A 24210-nucleotide genomic window follows, 5' to 3' on the forward strand; every position below is an offset into this window, starting at 1 on the left:
CTCCTCTCCTCTAACTCCTCTATCTCCTCTCCTCTATCTCCTCTCCTCTATCTCCTCTCCTCTAACTCCTCTATCTCCTCTAATTCCTCTCTCCTCTGACACCTCTATCTCCTCTCATCTATCTCCTCTACTCTATCTCCTCTCCTCTAACTCCTCTATCTCCTCTAATTCCTCTCTCCTCTAACTCCTCTATCTCCTCTCCTCTATCTCCTCTCCTCTAACTCCTCTATCTCCTCTAATTCCTCTCTCCTCTAACTCCTCTATCTCCTCTCCTCTATCTCCTCTCCTCTAACTCCTCTATCTCCTCTCCACTAACTCCTCTAATTCCTCTATCTTCTCTCCTCTAACTCCTCTATCTCCTCTAATTCCTCTCTCCTCTGACACCTCTATCTCCTCTCATCTATCTCCTCTACTCTATCTCCTCTCCTCTATCTCCTCTCCTCTAACTCCTTTATCTCCTCTAATTCCTCTCTCCTCTAACTCCTCTAATTCCTCTCTCCTCTAACTCCTCTATCTCCTCTCCTCTAACTCCTCTCCTCTATCTCCTCTCCTCTACCTCCTCTCTTCTCCACTAACTCCTCTAATTTCTCTATCTCCTCTCCTCTAACTCCTTTATCTCCTCTAATTCCTCTCTCCTCTAACTCCTCTATCTCCTCTCCTCTAACTCCTCTATCTCCTCTCCTCTACCTCCTCTCTTCTCCACTAACTACTCTAATTTCTCTAACTCCTCTCCTCTAACTCCTCTCCTCTAACTCCTCTATCTCCTCTCCTCTAACTCCTCTCCTCTAACTCCTCTATCTCCTCTCCTCTAACTCCTCTCCTCTAACTCCTCTATCTCCTCTCCTCTATCTCCTCTCCTCTAACTCCTTTATCTCCTCTAATTCCTCTCTCCTCTAACTCCTCTATCTCCTCTCCTCTATCTCCTCTCCTCTACCTCCTCTCTTCTCCACTAACTCCTCTAACTCCTCTCCTCTATCTCCTCTCCTCTACCTCCTCTCTTCTCCACTAACTCCTCTAATTCCTCTATCTCCTCTCCTCTAACTCCTCTATCTCCTCTAATTCCTCTCTCCTCTGACACCTCTATCACCTCCCATCTATCTCCTCTACTCTATCTCCTCTCCTCTATCTCCTCTCCTCTAACTCCTCTCCTCTAACTCCTCTGCTCTACCTCTACCTCCTCTCTTCTTCTCTGACACAGGGTGCAGCTCCAGAACTATAGGACCCCACAGCGAGCCGGTCACACAGAAGCCCACAAGATGATACCCCCACCAGCCACAGTTATTCTGCCTGGCCCCTCAAACTTCCCTCTCTCACTTTCTCAATCCCACTCTCTCCCTCTCTCAGTCAATCTCTCCCTCCCCCTTCTCCCCAACCCCACCTGTGCTGAAATAAAATCCATGTCAGCGGAGAGCGATTCATCTTGCTTTAATACGGCCTGGCCATCAGTAAATATTAAATACGCGGTGGACAGGAAGGATTGTCAGACAGCACTGTTTTCAGGTATTGACCAAGTGGAAGAAGAGATGGATGGAATGTGGCAGGAATCCATACGGACAAATGAAATTACACGGAAGCCTCAACTAAACTTAAAAACAGACGACTGATGAAGCGTTGAGTTAATACTGTTGATTTGTTATGAATGCATAATTCTGTCTGGATTCATAACACCATTTCATATCCCCAACTCTCTCTCAGTCGTAGAATAGCAGTAGATGGTAGTTGGATAAGACCCGCAGTTCAATACTATTACCTGACTAGTGAAATTAGAGGCTTGTTCATATCATTACAGGGTTCTTCTATTATCTGGTACATTGACCTTCTTCTGTCTCCTCTTCATTCAGTGGACAATCACCTAGTGTACATGTCAATGCTTTAAGGACAACTCTCATAATAAACAGTCACACTATATGTTATGGCCCATTGATTCATTATAACAGTTAATCTATACCTCTTGATTAAAGTCTTCCCAAGGTCAAAGACACTGCTTTTTCAAATAGCTAGCAGCATATTCTGATTTCCTAACCAGCAGCACCATGTGGTTTTATGGAGCGGTGTGCACCACTAATACCACAGTATTTATACTGACAATACACGAGTCCCAACTGACACCCTACTACCTATATAGGACACTACTTTAGACCAGGGCCCATAGGGGGAATAGGGTACCATTTGGAACACTCCCTCTGAGTGTTGATTTATGCTCTGAATTATGTTAAAGATGGTTTATTCTTGACATGAACCTTTCTCTAGACAAACAGGCTGAGGATTTAGATGGCATTATAGTCCAGCCATTAAAGCTGTGAGCCAAAGAGACGGGGAACCAGCTTGTTACAGTGCATTGCGAAAGTATTCGGCCCCCTTGAACTTTGCGACCTTTTGCCACATTTCAGGCTTCAAACATAAAGATATAAAACTGTATTTTTTGTGAAGAATCAACAAGAAGTGGGACACAATCATGAAGTGGAACGACATTTATTGGATATTTCAAACTTTTTTAACAAATCAAAAACTGAAAAATTGGGCGTGCAAAATTATTCAGCCCCTTTACTTTCAGTGCAGCAAACTCTCTCCAGAAGTTCAGTGAGGATCTCTGAATGATCCAATGTTGACCTAAATGACTAATGATGATAAATACAATCCACCTGTGTGTAATCAAGTCTCCGTATAAATGCACCTGCACTGTGATAGTCTCAGAGGTCCGTTAAAAGCGCAGAGAGCATCATGAAGAACAAGGAACACACCAGGCAGGTCCGGGATACTGTTGTGAAGAAGTTTAAAGCCGGATTTGGATACAAAAAGATTTCCCAAGCTTTAAACATCCCAAGGAGCAGTGTGCAAGTGATAATATTGAAATGGAAGGAGTATCAGACCACTGCAAATCTACCAAGACCTGGCCGTCCCTCTAAACTTTCAGCTCATACAAGGAGAAGACTGATCAGAGATGCAGCCAAGAGGCCCATGATCACTCTGGATGAACTGCAGAGATCTACAGCTGAGGTGGGAGACTCTGTCCATAGGACAACAATCAGTCGTATATTGCACAAATCTGGCCTTTATGGAAGAGTGGCAAGAAGAAAGCCATTTCTTAAAGATATCCATAAAAAAAGTGTTGTTTAAAGTTTGCCACAAGCCACCTGGGAGACACACCAAACATGTGGAAGAAGGTGCTCTGGTCAGCAATGCAAGACGTTATGTTTGGCGTAAAAGCAACACAGCTCATCACCCTGAACACACCATCCCCACTGTCAAACATGGTGGTGGCAGCATCATGGTTTGGGCCTGCTTTTCTTCAGCAGGGACAGGGAAGATGGTTGAAATTGATGGGAAGATGGATGGAGCCAAATACAGGACCATTCTGGAAGAAAACCTGATGGAGTCTGCAAAAGACCTGAGACTGGGACGGAGATTTGTCTTCCAACAAGACAATGATCCAAAACATAAAGCAAAATCTACAATGGAATGGTTCAAAAATAAACATATCCAGGTGTTAGAATGGCCAAGTCAAAGTCCAGACCTGAATCCAATCGAGAATCTGTGGAAAGAACTGAAAACTGCTGTTCACAAATGCTCTCCATCCAACCTCACTGAGCTCGAGCTGTTTTGCAAGGAGGAATGGGAAAAAATGTCAGTCTCTCGATGTGCAAAACTGATAGAGACATACCCCAAGCGACTTACAGCTGTAATCGCAGCAAAAGGTGCCGCTACAAAGTATTAACTTAAGGGGGCTGAATAATTTTGCACGCCCAATTTTTCAGTTTTTGATTTGTTAAAAAAGTTTGAAATATCCAATAAATGTCGTTCCACTTCATGATTGTGTCCCACTTGTTGTTGATTCTTCACAAAAAAATACAGTTTTATATCTTTATGTTTGAAGCCTGAAATGTGGCAAAATGTCGCAAAGTTCAAGGGGGCCGAATACTTTCGCAATGCACTGTATGTATCGCCTCCAACTGTGCTACCTGGTCTGTTAAACAATCACTTCCTCCTTCCCTATCCTCCCATCAGCCTATGTGTCTGATTGGATGTCTGATCCACACCCTGACTGACAGCATACACACCTGTCCCCATTGGCAATCTACCTGCAAGTTGAAATGGAGGGGCAGACAGACAGACGAGGGGTGGAACCGCTGGGTGAGGAGAGAGGAAGGAAGGAAGCAGGGTTTAAATGGTGCCTTAAGGCATGGAAGAAGAGGAGAGTAGTAGTTAGAGAGCAGCTGTAATCACCAGACAGACAGGTAGCCTTAATTCATTACTGTCCTGACCATGCAGATGACTCATGAGATTGATCATAATAGGAGTTTATACATCATTTCAAGGATTGATTGATTTAAAACCAATGAAATAGGTCTGTTTCTATGTTTCTTGCCCATTGTGAAGAATTGGGAGAGCTTTGTGACAACAGTTTCCCCGTTGTTCATTACTTCCTATTTGAGCCAGCAACAAGGGCAACCAACCTATATCCAGCCCTGGGTTAGATAGAGTGTACAGTGTTCAATAGTTTTAGTTAGCAGAAACCAGTCACAATAGTAGTAGGTCGCAGAACTTCCTTGTGTTTCCAGTGATGTGGACAGGAAGGGTAGAAAGCAGAGATCCTGTTGCGCCAACAGGGATGTCATGGGGGACATTAACTAGTAGCTACCTCTGTCTCTCTGCCTGGCAGTGCCACGCAGATGCCAGCTGTACAGTGATGGCCATGCTGTCCTGATGCCCCTCAGATGGCACTAACCGTGCCAGGGAGAGGCCACGATACCTGGCAGAGGGCACACACACACATTAGCCCTGCACGCCAGTACCTTCCACTCAGACCAGGTGGGTTAATCTGGGGTTAATTCTATTGGGCCTCTCTAACAGGGAGAGATGTGAACGGAATGACAGCCATTTGGGGGTTGTGTGTGTGTGTGTGTGTGTGTGTGTGTGTGTGTGTGTGTGTGTGTGTGTGTGTGTGTGTGTGTGTGTGTGTGTGTGTGTGTGTGTGTGTGTGTGTGTGTGTGTGTGTGTGTGATACAGCCCTTTGGCTGAGTTCAGCACGTTTCACTCCATCTACAGGAATATTATAATGTACACACCCACAGCGTGTCTCTCTGTCTGTCTGACTGGAGGGGGGGGGCTTTCTCATCACCATACAGCCCATATTGCTGTGGGGAATAAAGATGCATTTTTGTAGCTGACTATTTGATTGATTGAAAGTATTTAGATGGGAAACTGTACAATTACAAAATGAATATTACAGTATTTGGGAAGAGTGATTACACCTGTGGGGCACATGCCATCACTTCTGTGTCTATCTATCATTCCAGCACTGTTGGTGAGGAGGGCTTGGATATATTTGAATGAGGCGATGATCAATGGAAAAGTTATATGAGAGACAGAGCTAAACTAGTCTGAAATACCTTGGTGGAGTGAATAGGCAGGGTGTGCATGTGTGCGTGTGTGTGTGTGTGTGTGTGTGTGCGTGTGTGTGTGTGTGTGAGATAGAATCATCAAAAACATCCTGATTGAGGAATAATGATATGTATTAAAAGCCTCTGGCTGTTTATTTCTTTATTTTAATTTCACCTTTATTTAACCAGGTGGCCAGTTGAGAACACCTTTATTTAACCAGGTGGCCAGTTGAGAACACCTTTATTTAACCAGGTAGGCCAGTTGAGAACACCTTTATTTAACCAGGTAGGCTAGTTGAGAACACCTTTATTTAACCAGGTGGCCAGTTGAGAACACCTTTATTTAACCAGGTGGCCAGTTGAGAACACCTTTATTTAACCAGGTGGCCAGTTGAGAACACCTTTATTTAACCAGGTAGGCCAGTTGAGAACAAGTTCTCATTTACAATTGCACCTGGCCATGGATGATGCCATGGAAGAAGTCATGGATGACGTCATGGAAGACATCATGGATGATGCCATGGAGGACATCATGGATGACGTCATGGAAGACATCATGGATGATGCCATGGAGGACTTCATGGATGATGTCATTAATGATGTCATGGAAGATGTCATGGATGATGTCATGGAAGACATCATGGATGATGTCATGGAAGACATCATGGATGATGTCATGGATAATGTTTCTAATATAACATCTATGATCAGTTAAGCATGTGAAGTACCAATGAACTTTTTGTAAATGTACCAGACCAAAATGTACAATAGGCCTATCTACACAGTCACACACAGCAGAGCCCTGTTAAAGTCTCACTGCAGACTGTTAAAAGAGAGATATAGAGAGAACCAGATATAAAATTAATATAAGGTTCAGATGTTTGAAGGTTCATTAAAACTGAACAAATGAATCCCCTCCAAAAAAAACATAACAATGTAAAAAAATCCTTCAAGTGTTTTATTAGCTTTTGACAATGTGACAAAATATTTATATCTTCCCATCTTTGATTCGTCCCTCACATGAGCAAATTAAAGGGTCCTTCGATAATAACTGTCAGAAACAGACAGGGCTTGACTTTGTCTGCCTCCATTCTCTCTGACAATCCCTCTACAAGAAGCCTTCATAACACAACAACACCACAGTAAACAAAGAGCCTTCATAACATAACACCACAGTAAACAAAGAGCCTTCATAACACAACACCACAGTAAACAAAGAGCCTTCATAACACAACACCACAGTAAACAAAGAGCCTTCATAACACAACACCACAGTAAACAAAGAGCCTTCATAACACAACAACACCGCAGTAAACAAAGAGCCTTCATAACACAACACCACAGTAAACAAAGAGCCTTCATAACACAACAACACCACAGTAAACAAAGAGCCTTCATAACACAACACCACAGTAAACAAAGAGCCTTCATAACACAACAACACAGTAAACAAAGAGCCTTCATAACATAACACCACAGTAAACAAAGAGCCTTCATAACACAACACCACAGTAAACAAAGAGCCTTCATAACACAACAACACAGTAAACAAAGAGCCTTCATAACATAACACCACAGTAAACAAAGAGCCTTCATAACACAACAACACCGCAGTAAACAAAGAGCCTTCATAACACAACAACACCACAGTAAACAAAGAGCCTTCATAACACAACACCACAGTAAACAAAGAGCCTTCATAACACAACACCACAGTAAACAAAGAGCCTTCATAACATAACACCACAGTAAACAAATGACACTTTATTCTCCATAAGCCCACCCCCCCCCCAAAAAAAATATCATTGAAATCTGAAAGTTCATTTACAAAGGACTAGCCGTCGCAATCACAGCTCTAATGTAGCAGTGAGGAGAAAAAACAGGGTAATTGGTTTGGTAAAGATCGCTTTCCACTGCACCATACAGCTCTACACAATAGGAAAGGTCGCCAATTAAGCAATCATGAATACCAAGTACCGTAGCTGATGAAAATAGGCCAGTGGTTTAAATAGATTTGCAAGCAATTTACCTTTTCACAATGTTGGCAATCTGATGCAATTTGCTTGCAATTTTGTCTGCTTTCAGTAGCACTCCGAGCTGACACTACACAGACCAAATGGCAAAGAGGACCAGCATAGAAAATGTAAAACTATCTTGGCCGCATCAAGGTATCAGAACGGTCGCTTCATCAGGAAAATTACAACAATTAGCATAAGTGCTAAAAAATCAACACGTTAAATGTCAGCGCCAAAAGGTTTCGGCCAGGGACGAGGCAAGGGTGGCGCTGTCCCCGACGAGTCGCAGAGAAGACCATGAAGTAATCACCCATGATGCCTTGCCAGTGATGGCCCCACAATTGCTGTGACATTCTCCCAGGCCTGTCATTCTTGGTCACTTGGGAACTGGTTTTGCCCTCCACCACCGTCTTGATTTGCTCCCAGGCTGAATTACAGCAACCTTGTAGCAAGTACTCCACAGACCAAGTCCTGAATTACAGCAACCTTGTAGCAAGTACTCCACAGACCAAGTCCTGAATTACAGCAACCTTGTAGCAAGTACTCCACAGACCAAGTCCTGAATTACAGCAACCTTGTAGCAAGTACTCCACAGACCAAGTCCTGAATGACAGCAACCTTGTAGCAAGTACTCCACAGACCAAGTCCTGAATGACAGCAACCTTGTAGCAAGTACTCCACAGACCAAGTCCTGAATTACAGCAACCTTGTAGCAAGTACTCCACAGACCAAGTCCTGTCTTTTTCTGCTCTTTGTCTGTCCAACATTTCCCCTTTTCACTCTAAGAGGGAGACTCCATCATGTTGCGTACTTCTATGGGGACATTTTGTTAGGTGTTGCTGAGTTCCAGATTCACAGTGCTACGGACACGTCTGAGACAGGAAAATAAAGCCCAGTGAGTGACGTTAGACGTGTTACATCTGGGAGTGTTAACGATGGTTTATGGAATCACTCACTGTTCCTTAAATGACTTAACACTGGGTGGCAGGTAGCCTAGCCTAGAGCATTGGACTAGTAACCGGAAGGTTGCAACATCGAATCCCTGAGCTGACAAAGTAAAACTCTGTCATTCTGCCCCTGAAAAAGGCAGTTAACCCACTGTTCCTAGGCCGTCATGTAAATTAAGAATTTGTTCTTAACTGACCTGCCTAGTTAAATAAAATACAATAAAAAAAACAGGGGAGTGAGATATGGGCTGGGCAGGGAGATGTGGGCTGGGCAGGGAGATGTGGGCAGGGCAGTGAGATGTGGGCTGGGCAGGGAGATGTGGGCAGGGCAGTGAGATGTGGGCTGGGCAGGGAGATGTGGGCTGGGCAGGGAGATGTGGGCAGGGCAGTGAGATGTGGGCTGGGCAGGGAGATGTGGGCAGGGCAGTGAGATGTGGGCTGGGCAGGGAGATGTGGGCAGGGCAGTGAGATGTGGGCTGGGCAGGGAGATGTGGGCAGGGCAGTGAGATGTGGGCTGGACAGGGGAGTGATATATGGGCTGTGCAGGGGAGTGAGATGTGGGCAGAGCAGGGGAGTGAGATGTGGGCAGGGCAGTGAGATGTGGGCTGGGCAGGGAGATGTGGGCAGGGCAGTGAGATGTGGGCTGGGCAGGGGAGTGAGATATGGGCTGTGCAGGGGAGTGAGATGTGGGCAGAGCAGGGGAGTGAGATGTGGGCAGGGCAGGGGAGTGAGATGTGGGCAGGGCAGGGGAGTGAGATGTGGGCAGGGCAGTGACATTAAGGCTGGGCTGGGCAGGGGAGTGAGATGTGGGCAGGGCAGGGGAGTGAGATATGGGCAGTTCAGGGGAGTGAGATATGGGCTGGGCAGTGAGATATGGGCTGAGCAGGGGAGTGAGATGTGGGCAGGGCAGTGAGATATGGGCTGGGCAGGGGAGTGAGATGTGGGCAGGGCAGTGAGATATGGGCTGGGCAGGGGAGTGAGATGTGGGGAGGGCAGTGAGATATGGGCTGGGCAGGGGAGTGAGATATGGGCAGGGGAGTGAGATATGGGCTGGGCAGGGGAGTGAGATGTGGGCAGGGGAGTGAGATATGGGCAGGGGAGTGAGATATGGGCAGGGCAGTGAGATGTGAGCTGAGATGTGAGAAGTGGGCAGGGGGGTGAGATGTGGGCAGGGGAGTGAGATGTGGGAAGGGCAGTGAGATGTGAGCTGAGATTTGTGAAGGGGGCAGGGGGGTGAGATGTGGGCAGGGGAGTGAGATATGGGCAGGGGAGTGAGATATGGGCAGGGCAGTGAGATGTGAGCTGAGATGTGAGAAGTGGGCAGGGGGGTGAGATGTGGGCTGGGCAGGGGAGTGAGATATGGGCAGGGCAGTGAGATGTGAGCTGAGATGTGTGATGTGGGCAGGGGGGTGAGATGTGGGCAGGGGATTGAGAAGTGGGCAGGGGGGTGAGATGTGTGCAGGGGAGTGAGATGTGGGCTGGAGAAGAGACTGTGTGTCTTGGCTGAGTGTTAACAAGGAGAGATTCCATCCCAACACTCTTGGTAGATTACCTTATCTTGACTGCATTCACGGCCCTTTACACAGAAACGGGGATGAGAGAGAGAGAGAGAGAGAGAGAGAGAGAGAGAGAGAGAGAGAGAGAGAGAGAGAGAGAGAGAGAGAGAGAGAGAGAGAGAGAGAGAGAGAGAGAGAGAGAGAGAGAGAGAGAGAGAGAGAGAGAGAGAGAGAGAGAGAGAGAGAGAGAGAGAGAGAGAGAGAGAGAGAGAGAGAGAGAGAGAGAGAGAGAGAGAAATACACTGCTCAAAAAAATAAAGGGAACACATAAACAACACAATGTAACTCCAAGTCAATCACACTTCTGTGAAATCAAACTGTCCACTTAGGAAGCAACACTGATTGACAATAAATTTCACATGCTGTTGTGCAAATGGAATAGACAACAGGTGGAAATTATAGGCAATTAGCAAGACACCCCCAATAAAGGAGTGGTTCTGCAGGTGGTGACCACAGACCACTTCTCAGTTCCTATGCTTCCTGGCTGATGTTTTGGTCACTTTTGAATGCTGGCGGTGCTTTCACTCTAGTGGTAGCATGAGACGGAGTCTACAACCCACACAAGTGGCTCAGGTAGTGCAGCTCATCCAGGATGGCACATCAATGCGAGCTGTGGCAAGAAGGTTTGCTGTGTCTGTCAGCATAGTGTCCAGAGCATGGAGGCGAGACCGTAGGAGGCCAACAACTCAGCAGCAGGACCGCTACCTCCACCTTTGTGCAAGGAGGAGCAGGAGGAGCACTGCCAGAGCCCTGCAAAATGACCTCTAGCAGGCCACAAATGTGCATGTGTCTGCTCAAACGGTCAGAAACAGACTCCATGAGGGTGGTATGAGGGCCCGACGTCCACAGGTGGGGGTTGTGCTTACAGCCCAACACCGTGCAGGACTTTTGGCATTTGCCAGAGAACACCAAGATTGGCAAATTCACCACTGGCGCCCTGTGCTCTTCACAGATGAAAGCAGGTTCACACTGAGCACATGTGACAGACGTGACAGAGTCTGGAGACGCCGTGGAGAAGGTTCTGCTGCCTGCAACATCCTCCAGCATGACCGGTTTGGCGGTGGGTCAGTCATGGTCTGGGGTGGCCGCACAGCCCTCCATGTGCTCGCCAGAGGTAGCCTGACTGCCATTAGGTACCGAGATTAGATCCTCAGACCCCTTGTGAGACCATATGCTGGTGCGGTTGGCCCTGGCTTCCTCCTAACGCAAGACAAACCTCATGTGGCTGGAGTGTGTCAGCAGTTCCTGCAAGAGGAAGAAATTGATGCTATGGACTGGCCCGCCCGTTCCCCAGAGGAGATCCCTCAGGAGACCATCCGCCACCTCATCAGGAGCATGCCCAGGCGTTGTAGGGAGGTCATACAAGCACGTGGAGGCCACACACACTACTGAGCCTCATTTTGACTTGTTTTAAGGACATTACATCAAAGTTGGATCAGACTGTAGTGTGGTTTTCCACTTTAATTTTGAGTGTTACTAAAAATCCAGACCTCCATGGGTTGATAAATTTGATTTCCATTGATACTTTTTGTGTGATTTTGTTGTCAGCACATTCAACTATGTAAAGAAAAAAATATTTAATAAGAATATTTCATTCATTCAGATCTAGGATGTGTAATTTTAGTGTTCCCTTTATTTTTTTGAGCCGTGTATATATATATATATATACAGTGCCTTGCGAAAGTATTCGGCCCCCTTGAACTTTGCGACCTTTTGCCACATTTCAGGCTTCAAACATAAAGATATAAAACTGTATTTTTTTGTGAAGAATCAACAACAAGTGGGACACAATCATGAAGTGGAACGACATTTATTGGATATTTCAAACTTTTTTAACAAATCAAAAACTGAAAAATTGGGCGTGCAAAATTATTCAGCCCCTTTACTTTCAGTGCAGCAAACTCTCTCCAGAAGTTCAGTGAGGATCTCTGAATGATCCAATGTTGACCTAAATGACTAATGATGATAAATACAATCCACCTGTGTGTAATCAAGTCTCCGTATAATTGCACCTGCACTGTGATAGTCTCAGAGGTCCGTCAAAAGCGCAGAGAGCATCATGAAGAACAAGGAACACACCAGGCAGGTCTGAGATACTGTTGTGAAGAAGTTTATAGCCGGATTTGGATACAAAAATATTTCTATGCTTTAAACATCCCAAGGAGCACTGTGCAAGCAATAATATTGAAATGGAAGGAGTATCAGACCACTGCAAATCTACCAAGACCTGGCCGTCCCTCTAAACTTTCAGCTCATACAAGGAGAAGACTGATCTGAGATGCAGCCAAGAGGCCCATGATCACTCTGGATGAACTGCAGAGATCTACAGCTGAGGTGGGAGACTCTGTCCATAGGACAACAATCAGTTGTATATTGCACAAATCTGGCCTTTATGGAAGAGTGGCAAGAAGAAAGCCATTTCTTAAAGATATCCATAAAAAGTGTTGTTTAAAGTTTGCCACAAGCCACCTGGGAGACACACCAAACATGTGGAAGAAGGTGCTCTGGTCAGATGAAACCAAAATTGAACTTTTTGGCAACAATGCAAAACGTTATGTTTGGCGTAAAAGCAACACAGCTCATCACCCTGAACACACCATCCCCACTGTCAAACATGGTGGTGGCAGCATCATGGTTTGGGCCTGCTTTTCTTCAGCAGGGACAGGGAAGATGGTTAAAATTGATGGGAAGATGGATGGAGCCAAATACAGGACCATTCTGGAAGAAAACCTGATGGAGTCTGCAAAAGACCAGAGACTGGGACGGAGATTTGTCTTCCAACAAGACAATGATCCAAAACACAAAGCAAAATCTACAATGGAATGGTTCAAAAATAAACATATCCAGGTGTTAGAATGGCCAAGTCAAAGTCCAGACCTGAATCCAATCGAGAATCTGTGGAAAGAACTGAAAACTGCTGTTCACAAATGCTCTCCATCCAACCTCACTGAGCTCGAGCTGTTTTGCAAGGAGGAATAGGAAAAAATTTCAGTCTCTCGATGTGCAAAACTGATAGAGACATACCCCAAGCGACTTACAGCTGTAATCGCTGCAAAAGGTGGCGCTACAAAGTATTTACTTAAGGGGGCTGAATAATTTTGCACGGCACTGTAGTACCTCCTCCTGAGCATCACTGGTCCTGTGTGGGTAGTTCAGTGGCTGGGGTCCTGTGTGGGTAGTTCAGTGGCTGGGGTCCTGTGTGGGTAGTTCAGTGGCTGGGGTCCTGTGTGGGTAGTTCAGTGGCTCGGGTCTTGTGTGGGTAGTTCAGTGGCTGGGGTCATGTGTGGGTAGTTCAGTGGCTGGGGCCCTGTGTGGGTAGTTCAGTGGCTGGGGTCCTGTGTGGGTAGTTCAGTGGCTGGGCCCCTGTGTGGGTAGTTCAGTGGCTGGGGCCCTGTGTGGGTAGTTCAGTGGCTGGGGCCCTATGTGGGTAGTTCAGTGGGTGGGGCCCTGTGTGGGTAGTTCAGTGGCTGGGACCCTGTGTGGGTAGTTCAGTGGCTGGGGCCCTGTGTGGGTAGTTCAGTGGCTGGGGCCCTGTGTGAGTAGTTCAGTGGCTGGGGTCCTGTGTGGGTAGTTCAGTGGCTGGGGCCCTGTGTGGGTAGTTCAGTGGCTGGGGCCCTGTGTGGGTAGTTCAGTGGCTGGGGTCCTGTGTGGGTAGTTCAGTGGCTGGGCCCCTTGCTCAGCGGTGGGGAGGAGGGGGGGAGACGGGTGGAGGGGGAACTGTACATTTTCCCAGAGTCAGGGGAAACCTGATTGATCTCTGAGTGTAAAATCAATAAGACACTGTCATTTCTGTAAAGGATGAGCTGGAAAGGGAAAATAAATTGAGACTCCAGATCAGGCTGGGCCGAGGTGGTGCAGCACACACACACAACCACACACACAACCACACACTCACACAGAAACACACACACACAACCACACAGAAACACACACATGGACAGACACACACACCACCCTCCTGAATGCAGGTCTAATTAATTCAGAGAATCAGTCTGTATTTTGATAATGTTGTGTCCACAGCTTCTATCTCACAGGTGCCTCCCCTCCCCTCCTTTCCTCTTCTCCCCCTTCCGTCCTCTCCCCTCTTCTCCTCTCCTCTCCACACCTCCCCTCCTACTCTCCTCTCCCCTCCTTTCCTCTCCTCCCCCTTCCACTCCTCTCGGTCTGTCCTCTCCCCTCCCTCTTATCCTTTCCTCCCCACCTCCCCCTTCCACTCATCTCCCCTCCTCTCCTCCCATCTTTCCCCTCTTCCCCCTCCTCATCTCCTCTCCCGTTCCACTCCTCCTCTCCTCTCCTCACCCCTCCCTTCCCCGTTCTACTCCTCTTCCACTTCTCCCCTCCCCTCTTATCATCCCCTCTCAGCTCCTTTCTACTCCTCTTCCACTTCTCCCCCCCCTCTTCTCATCCCCTCTCAGCTCCTTTCTACAACTCTTCCTCTCCTCTCCTCTGCATCTCCCCTCCTTCTCTTCTCTTTTCCTCTCCCCTCTCCTCCTCCGTTCTCCTCTCCTTTCTTCTCCTCCTCTCTACTCCACCTCTGGTCTGGTCTCCTCTTCTCCTTTCCTCCTCTCCTCTCCTCGCCCCACCTCACCTCTCTTCTCCTTTCTTCAACTCTTCCTTCTCTCTTCTCCTCTTATCTTTCCCCTTTCCTCTCTTCTCATTTCTTCAACTCTTCCTTCTCTCCTCTCCCCTCCTCCCCTCTTCTCATATCCACCTCTCCTTACCTCTCCCCTCCTCTCCCTTCCTCTCCTACTCCTCCCTTCCCCCTCTTGTCTCCTCTCCTCTCCCGCACCACTCCTTTTCTCCTCCTATCCACCTCTCATACTCCTCCCCTCCTTCTCTCCCTTCCTCTACTCCCCTCCTGTCCTACTCTTGCTCCACTCCTCTTCTCCTTCTCTCCTCTACTCCTCCCCTCCTCCTCTCCCTTCCTCTACTCCCCTCCTGTCCTACTCCTGCTCCACTCCTCTTCTCCTTCTCTCCTCTCCCTTCCTCTACTCCCCTCCTGTCCTACTCCTGCTCCACTCCTCTTCTCCTCCCCTCCTCCGCTCCTCATCATCTATCTATCAACAGCAGCTCTTTATTAGTCATTGTATATTTCATCATACCATCAACATCGCCACAATGAGGTATCACACACTTGCCCCCACCCTCATTTCTCCCTTCCCCCTCCATGACTCCTGATTAATCCGTTTTATTCTGTTCAAAAATACATCACACACTGGAGTGGATTAAATCAGAAATGGAAAGCCATTGTGTTTCTTGCGTGTCCTTTATCAGAACTAATGTAGCGACTGGTGGTCGTTTGTCTTGAGTTGTTACAAGAAATAAAGACTGGTGCACTTTCTACTCTGCTGTGGGACGAGAGATATTGGCCCCAGATGAATTTACTGCTTCTCATCTCTTACCCACTCCGTTTTCTGTCTGCTGTGTCTCCTCTCATATCTGTCAGGTTTAGATATGCTGTTTCCTCTTATTCCTCTTAACCTTGATCTCTTCATCTATTACATTGTACTGGTTCCAGCACTGACAGTGACTGGATATAGTCCTTATGGCTTTATTCAACTGAGATCTACAGAAACCACTTAATAATCTGAATTTTCAGAGGAACCACTTAATAATCTCATTTTTCAGAGGAACCACTTAATAATCTCATCTTTCAGAGGAACCATTTAATAATCTCATCTTTCAGAGGAACCACTTAATAATCTCATTTTTCAGAGGAACCACTTAATAATCTCATTTTTCAGAGGAACCACTTAATAATCTGAATTTTCAGAGGAACCACTTAATAATCTCATCTTTCAGAGGAACCACTTAATAATCTCATCTTTCAGAGGAACCACTTAATAATCTGAATTTTCAGAGGAACCACTTAATAATCTCATCTTTCAGAGGAACCACTTAATAATCTGAATTTTCAGAGGAACCACTTAATAATCTCATTTTTCAGAAGAACCATTTAATAATCTGAATTTTCAGAGGAACCACTTAATAATCTAATTTTCAGAGGAACCACTTAATAATCTCATTTTTCAGAGGAACCACTTAATAATCTGAATTTTCATAGGAACCACTTAATAATCTCATCTTTCAGAGGAACCACTTAATAATCTCGTCTTTCAGAGGAACCACTTAATAATCTCATCTTTCAGAGGAACCACTTAATAATCTGAATTTTCAGAGGAACCACTTAATAATCTGAATTTTCAGAGGAACCACTTAATAATCTCATCTTTCAGAGGAACCACTTAATAATCTCATCTTTCAGAGGAACCACTTAATAATCTGAATTTTCAGAGGAACCACTTAATAATCTGAATTTTCAGAGGAACCACTTAATAATCTCATCTTTCAGAGGAACCCCTTAATAATCTCAATTTTCAGAGGAACCACTTAATAATCTCAACTTTCAGAGGAACCCCTTAATAATCTGAATTTTCAGAGGAACCACTTAATAATCTCATCTTTCAGAGGAACCACTTAATAATCTGAATTTTCAGAGGAACCACTTAATAATCTCATTTTTCAGAGGAACCACTTAATAATCTGAATTTTCAGAGGAACCATTTAATAATCTGAATTTTCAGAGGAACCACTTAATAATCTCATTTTTCAGAGGAACCACTTAATAATCTGAATTTTCAGAGGAACCACTTAATAATCTCATTTTTCAGAGGAACCACTTAATAATCTCATCTTTCAGAGGAACCACTTAATAATCTCAACTTTCAGAGGAACCACTTAATAATCTCAACTTTCAGAGGAACCACTTAATAATCTGAATTTTCAGAGGAACCACTTAATAATCTCAATTTTCAGAGGAACCCCTTAATAATCTGAATTTTCAGAGGAACCACTTAATAATCTCATCTTTCAGAGGAACCACTTAATAATCTCATTTTTCAGAGGAACCACTTAATAATCTCATCTTTCAGAGGAACCACTTAATAATCTCATCTTTCAGAGGAACCACTTAATAATCTCATCTTTCAGAGGAACCACTTAATAATCTCATTTTTCAGAGGAACCACTTAATAATCTGAATTTTCAGAGGAACCACTTAATAATCTCATCTTTCAGAGGAACCACTTAATAATCTCATCTTTCAGAGGAACCACTTAATAATCTCATCTTTCAGAGGAACCACTTAATAATCCGAATTTTCAGAGGAACCATTTAATAATCTAAATTTTCAGAGGAACCACTTAATAATCTCATTTTTCAGAGGAACCACTTAATAATCTCATCTTTCAGAGGAACCACTTAATAATCTCCACTTTCAGAGGAACCACTTAATAATCTGAATTTTCAGAGGAACCCCTTAATAATCTCAATTTTCAGAGGAACCACTTAATAATCTCAATTTTCAGAGGAACCCCTTAATAATCTGAATTTTCAGAGGAACCACTTAATAATCTCAACTTTCAGAGGAACCCCTTAATAATCTGAATTTTCAGAGGAACCACTTAATAATCTCATCTTTCAGAGGAACCACTTAATAATCTGAATTTTCAGAGGAACCACTTAATAATCTGAATTTTCAGAGGAACCACTTAATAATCTGAATTTTCAGAGGAACCACTTAATAATCTGAATTTTCAGAGGAACCACTTAATAATCTCATCTTTCAGAGGAACCACTTAATAATCTGAATTTTCAGAGGAACCACTTAATAATCTGAATTTTCAGAGGAACCACTTAATAATCTCATTTTCAGAGGAACCACTTAATAATCTGAATTTTCAGAGGAACCACTTAATAATCTCATCTTTCAGAGGAACCACTTAATAATCTCATCTTTCAGAGGAACCACTTAATAATCTCAATTTTCAGAGGAACCACTTAATAATCTCAATTTTCAGAGGAACCACTTAATAATCTGATCTTTCAGAGGAACCACTTAATAATCTGAATTTTCAGAGGAACCACTTAATAATCTCAACTTTCAGAGGAACCCCTTAATAATCTGAATTTTCAGAGGAACCACTTAATAATCTCATCTTTCAGAGGAACCACTTAATAATCTGAATTTTCAGAGGAACCACTTAATAATCTCATCTTTCAGAGGAACCACTTAATAATCTCATCTTTCAGAGGAACCACTTAATAATCTCATTTTTCAGAGGAACCACTTAATAATCTCATCTTTCAGAGGAACCACTTAATAATCTCATCTTTCAGAGGAACCACTTAATAATCTCATCTTTCAGAGGAACCACTTAATAATCTCATTTTTCAGAGGAACCACTTAATAATCTGAATTTTCAGAGGAACCACTTAATAATCTCATCTTTCAGAGGAACCACTTAATAATCTCATCTTTCAGAGGAACCACTTAATAATCTCATCTTTCAGAGGAACCACTTAATAATCCGAATTTTCAGAGGAACCATTTAATAATCTAAATTTTCAGAGGAACCACTTAATAATCTCATTTTTCAGAGGAACCACTTAATAATCTCATCTTTCAGAGGAACCACTTAATAATCTCCACTTTCAGAGGAACCACTTAATAATCTGAATTTTCAGAGGAACCCCTTAATAATCTCAATTTTCAGAGGAACCACTTAATAATCTCAACTTTCAGAGGAACCCCTTAATAATCTGAATTTTCAGAGGAACCACTTAATAATCTCAATTTTCAGAGGAACCCCTTAATAATCTGAATTTTCAGAGGAACCACTTAATAATCTCATCTTTCAGAGGAACCACTTAATAATCTGAATTTTCAGAGGAACCACTTAATAATCTGAATTTTCAGAGGAACCACTTAATAATCTGAATTTTCAGAGGAACCACTTAATAATCTGAATTTTCAGAGGAACCACTTAATAATCTCATCTTTCAGAGGAACCACTTAATAATCTGAATTTTCAGAGGAACCACTTAATAATCTGAATTTTCAGAGGAACCACTTAATAATCTCATTTTCAGAGGAACCACTTAATAATCTGAATTTTCAGAGGAACCACTTAATAATCTCATCTTTCAGAGGAACCACTTAATAATCTCATCTTTCAGAGGAACCACTTAATAATCTCAATTTTAAGAGGAACCACTTAATAATCTCAATTTTCAGAGGAACCACTTAATAATCTGATCTTTCAGAGGAACCACTTAATAATCTGAATTTTCAGAGGAACCACTTAATAATCTCAACTTTCAGAGGAACCCCTTAATAATCTGAATTTTCAGAGGAACCACTTAATAATCTCATCTTTCAGAGGAACCACTTAATAATCTGAATTTTCAGAGGAACCATGTTCACTGAGTTCCCTCTCCTATGTTTTATCTGATCAGTGCTCGTGATGGGCTTCTGTGTCACAGCCGTGTCGTTTTGTGTGTGTGTGTGTCATCATACCCTTGTGTTGTCCGCATATAAGAACAGATGTCAGAGGCTGTGTGTGTGAGAGAGTTTGTGTACCAGTATGTGTTTGTGTGTATGTGTGTGTGTGAGAGTTTGTGTACCAGTATGTGTTTGTGTGTATGTGTGTGTGCGTGCATTAACACTGAGTGTACAAAACATTAAGAACACCTGCTCTTTCCATGACACAGACTGACCAGGTGAATCCAGGTGAAAGCTATGATCCCTTATTGACATCACTTGTTAAATTTGAATCTATAATGTTATGTACATCCAACACACAACAACACATGGATGTGAAATAATCCTGACCACACAAGTGTTACAACCTAACTGAATAGACCTGTACAAAAATATCCCATCAAAACAATTACAGAAGATCACAGACGTCTGTGTTTCGCAAAGCGACAGTCGGTAGCGGGGCCTTTTCATCCGTGTGGTTCTGGATCCGAGAGGTCATTTGTATGTGAAATACTCATTTAAATCCCATTCAATAAGCAGGTTATCAAATTAAATCAGGCCTCTGTCAGGCCTGCCACTCGGGCCTTTGGGCCAGACATCATGTGTAAAATTGGCCAACAAGAGATTTGCGGGGAGCGCTCTGCACGCCCCTGTCACTTCTTTACTTCTTCCCTTTAGCTCCCCTCCGTCAGGGGGCCCCTGGCCCGGGGTCAGCTCTCCTGGAGGGCTGCCTGTATGGACTGCCGCAGGGAGACAGGGGCCACAACACCACCCCCAGCTGGGAGACTTATTACAGCTCCCCCCGCCCCTCCCAACCCACCACCACCACCCCTCTCCCTCTCCTCTCCCCCTCCCCTCACCTGCCCCAGGCCCATTCACAACATCATCACTCCATCACATATTCATGAAGCTGCCGGTGGGGGGATGGGTGGTTGGGCCGTGGGGTGGGGTAGTTGTCTGAGACCGTAGGGGGTTTTCTGCTCCTGCAGGTGGCTGTCACATCCGTAATTGCCTAAAACTTCCCTAGGCAGCATACAATTGCACACAGAGCCATGCCAGGCGAGAGAGAGAGAGAGAGAGAGAGAGAGAGAGAGAGAGAGAGAGAGAGAGAGAGAGAGAGAGAGAGACAGAGAGAGACCCCCTCAAGAGCGTTCCTAAGAGCCAGAGGGGGACGCTCCTCTCCACTTAAACAGCCGTTTAAGCAAAAGAGAGGAGGAGGAGGAGGACAGGAGAGAGAGAATTAGAAGAGGAGGACAGGAGAGAGACAGAGAGAGACAGAGAGAGAGAGAGAGAGAGAGAGAGAGAGAGAGAGAGAGAGAGAGAGAGAGAGAGAGAGAGAGAGAGAGAGAGAGAGAGAGAGAGAGAGAGAGAGAGAGAGAGAGAGAGAGAGAGAGAGAAGGGGTGTCGAAGAAAAAACACGGAGGAAGCTCATCATTAACTGCGTTGGAACAACGACAGACAAGTGCGAGCTGCAAACTCACGAACAGATAAACATGGTAAACATCTCAGTTACCGGGGTGTTGTGTGGCTTTCACCACCCTGTGTGCTCTGGGAGGGCTCCTGCGGTCATAGTAGGGGAGGGAGGGAGGGAGCTAGGGGGGGAACAAGTGAGCGGGAAAAAGAGAAAAGAAGAACAAGTTTCCACCTGAGTGGAGTTCCCATGGTTTACCATGCAGGAGGGTAAGCAGGTTTGAGCAATAAACTGGGGCATTGTCAGTCAGTAATGCTCAGTCAGGTCCCTCCATTGGGATTCAAGGGTGTCTTTTTCCCTGCTCCCCGCGCTGCACTAATCACAGGCCTACTTTGTTTAATTGCAGCAAAAGGGGAGAAAATGTGTTCAAGAAGTCATCCTAATCCCTTCCCCCCTCTACTACCTTCCTCCTCCTTCCCACACCCCCTCTAGATTCTCTCTCTCTCTCTCTTGCTCTCTCTCTGTCTCTCTCTCTCTGTCTCTCTCTCTCGCGCTCTCTCTCTCTCTTGCTCTCTCTCTGTCACTCTCTCTCTGTCTCTCTCTCTCTTGCTCTCTCTGTCGCTCTCTCTCTGTCACTCTCTCTCTGTCTCTCTCTCTCTCTTGCTCTCTCTCTGTCACTATCTCTCTGTCTCTCTCTCTCTCTCTCTCGCTCTCTGTCTCGCTCTCACTACAACTCCCCCTTTTCCTTTTTTAATGAATTGTGGAACTATGCGAAGACAACAAACAGCATAGTGCTGATAAATAAGGGTTAGTTAGGGGAGGGGAGAAGGAGAGGAATGGGAGGAGGAAGGGGAGGAGGGGGGAGGGGAGAAGGAGAGGAATGGGAGGAGGAAGGGGAGGAGGAGAGGCGTAGCCATGTAGGTAAGGGCCTGAGGCATTGGCTGGTTGTGTATGGATTGGAGAGAGAAATGCCTCTGCTGCTTTAAGAGGAGCAACAAGTGAGAATAGAGAGAGAGAGAGAGAGAGAGAGAGAGAGAGAGAGAGAGAGAGAGAGGGCCGTTTGGAAGCTGCTGATTCAGGGGGTGGATTGGGTTGAGGGGGAAGATGGGGGAGTCGGGGGGAGGTGGATCAATTGGAGAATAAAACCCTGGGTGCAGTTAGCTGCTGGTAGCCCGCTGGGCATGTAGGCTCTAAATAATGACCCCAGTAGTGACGCGTCAAAGCTCCCATAATGGACACAAATTTGCTCCTTCTATTTTTCAAACAGAGATTTAGAAACTTAAGATGCGGGGCATTGTACTTGATGACTCCGGGGTCACCAGGCGCACAGGGTGGGTAAGAGAGGGGATTTATCAATCAAGCCTTCTCTCTCTCTTCGTCTTTCTAAAAGCTGAATAAAAATGACCCATGAAGACACAAACCAGTCCCCTTTTAACCAAGGCCCTTTCTTATTCATTAGATGGGATGGATTCTGGCTTCTTCTCCATTCACCTCCTCTTCCAGGGGACCGGGGGGCATCGCATCTCAACCAGCCATACAAAACCTCTCAGTGGAAAGAGACTACATTATCAAAAAAGAGCTCTGAACTGAAGTGAACACTAAGAGTGGACTGGCCTTCCTCCCTTCTACATGTCTTAGATAGAGACTAATCACATGATCCTAAAAATGGATGTTTGTTGTACGGATAGATATATTTCACTTATTTATATTCTCACAACTTGTTGAGGTTGTTAGAACTTGAGCTACAGGAAGTAAACTATTTGAGCAGTGAAGAACGAGGAGATTTGACGGGGGAAATCATTCACAATGTTATGTTTTTTTAAATATGTATTTTCCTAATTACAGTAGTTTTGCTGTCAAAATGGTTGTGTATGTAGCCGTTCTTTAGGCTGTTTTTAAAATCATTTTGGACTGTTTCACAGCTATTTGACAAACAGAGGCTGCAATTATCATCTTATATTCAGAATAGTTGCTATACGCAGCTAGAACTGTAACGATTCTCCTCCTCTTCTGAGGAAGAGTAGGAAATATCGGACCAATGCGCAGTGTGGGAAGTGTCCATGTTGTTTATAATAACCAGAACACTGAAACAAAAATAAAAGTATAACAGAACTCAAGAGTTCTGTCAGCGACTCACAAAACAGAAAACACTAAACAGAACATTAAACACCCACAACCAAAATGGGGAAAACAGGCTACCTAAGTATGATTCTCAATCAGAGACAACGAACGACACCTGCCTCTGATTGAGAACCATACCAGGCCAAGCACATAAATACTACATAGAAAAAAGAACATAGATTACCCACCCCAACTCACGCCCCGACCAAACTAACACAAAGACATAATAAAGAAACTAAGGTCAGAACGTGACAAGAACTCTGCTTTCACCTTCATACACAAAGAAGATAGAAGTCTGTTTTTCCCTCATACACGGACAGTCAAGCGTTTCTTACAAAACGACCTACATCTGATCCCCATCACACGTAGTCTTGAAAAATATCTTACACAAAATGACCGTCATTGTAAATAAGAATTTGTTCTTAACTGACGTGCCTAGTTACATTTTTTTTCCCTTAAACAACAAAATACTGTAGGAAGATACCAAAACAAAAACCACAACCTTCAGCCACTGCAATACTTTGTTGGTCTGACATGGTAGAAATCATGTCAGACAACAGTAAGTTGTATATTCATAAAAGCAGAAAAAATCCTTATATGAGGTCTGTGTCCCAAATATACCCTCCCCACCTATACAATGGACCCTATGGGCCCTGTGGTCAAAACTAGTGCCATTTATAGGGCATGGGGTGCCATTTGGGAGGCAGCTCAGGAAGCCAAAGAGGCCCTCATAGTATGAGGAGTTGAGGAGGTTTGCGGGTTTAGGTGAGAAAATCCACCCTGAATAAATGACTTCCAGAGTGACCTGGGGCAAGTCACTTAACCCCTGTGTTGAGTCCCGCCGCCCCAGTCTAAATAAGGGGATTTCTGCGCCCCCGTCCCCATACACTCCTCCATTCCTCCAGGACCAAATCATTTTGCTCAGGGTGAAAAGCCCTGATCTCCCTCCACGCCCTGCACTAATACCCAACATCAACATTTAGCAGGATGGTAAACGCACAGCCGTCAACCTGTCCTTGGTGCTGAATCAGAGAGGATGACGCCGATCAAGAAGGAAATCCACCCTCAAAACACCCTGACAGATATTCCTTATCTGTTGCAGTTCAACTGTTGATGTGGGCCGACCATACAGTAGGTTAGGTAACATACGCAGGGCTGGAATAAGAGACAAGGGAACTACACTATTAAATACCAGGAATTCAGCAAATAAACCATTTCTACATATGAAAATGAGTTCCCACACGTTCCTCCTCACTTCCAGCCCTGAGTACATATATAAACATACACCATGTAGATCATGACAAGGACTTGTGGTAGACACTCTATGCACATCCAAAAGCTATTTCAAAATAAATCTTATTATGCAAGAGAGACATTTTGGTTGAATGCATTCAGTTGTGCAACTGACTAGCTATCCCCTTTCCCTTCCCTATGGGATCCCTGGTGATTAACACCAG

Source organism: Oncorhynchus clarkii, chromosome 2, assembly GCF_045791955.1.
Source record: "Oncorhynchus clarkii lewisi isolate Uvic-CL-2024 chromosome 2, UVic_Ocla_1.0, whole genome shotgun sequence".
NCBI lineage: Eukaryota > Metazoa > Chordata > Actinopteri > Salmoniformes > Salmonidae > Oncorhynchus > Oncorhynchus clarkii.